General features: G+C 52.5%; 1 protein-coding gene across 1 annotated transcript in view; it reads left to right on the forward strand.

Annotated features, from left to right (window-relative positions):
* Positions 1-320, forward strand: part of LOC107591134 (protein RCC2 homolog) — a 5,258-nt gene that overhangs the window by 2,898 nt on the left and 2,040 nt on the right. The window lies entirely within an intron of this gene.

A 320-nucleotide genomic window follows, 5' to 3' on the forward strand; every position in this document is an offset into this window, starting at 1 on the left:
TAAACAGTCCTCCATAACATGCGCTGGACACATCTGAATATTTGGGTTAAACTGTTCTGGAACAGTGTTGCAAATACAACTTAACCACTGATTTCTAGTTATGTCCTCTTTTGGAAGGCCAAACAAAGTAGTTTCGCTTTCACAACGAAACACACAGCGTCACATACGGCGGGCTTGAGTGAGTGGAGGCCGGTGGCTAGAGTGAGGAATGGCCGGCGGATTCAACGAAGGATCGGCCAGCGGGCTTGCGGCAACCACATGTGACGCCCCCGGGCTGGACTCCGCTTCATCCACGGTGAAAGCCGATCCGGCGAGCCACA

The sequence above is a fragment of the Sinocyclocheilus grahami genome, unplaced genomic scaffold (genome assembly GCF_001515645.1).
Source record: "Sinocyclocheilus grahami isolate Dianchi unplaced genomic scaffold, SAMN03320097.WGS_v1.1 scaffold137.1, whole genome shotgun sequence".
In the NCBI taxonomy this organism is placed as follows: domain Eukaryota; kingdom Metazoa; phylum Chordata; class Actinopteri; order Cypriniformes; family Cyprinidae; genus Sinocyclocheilus; species Sinocyclocheilus grahami.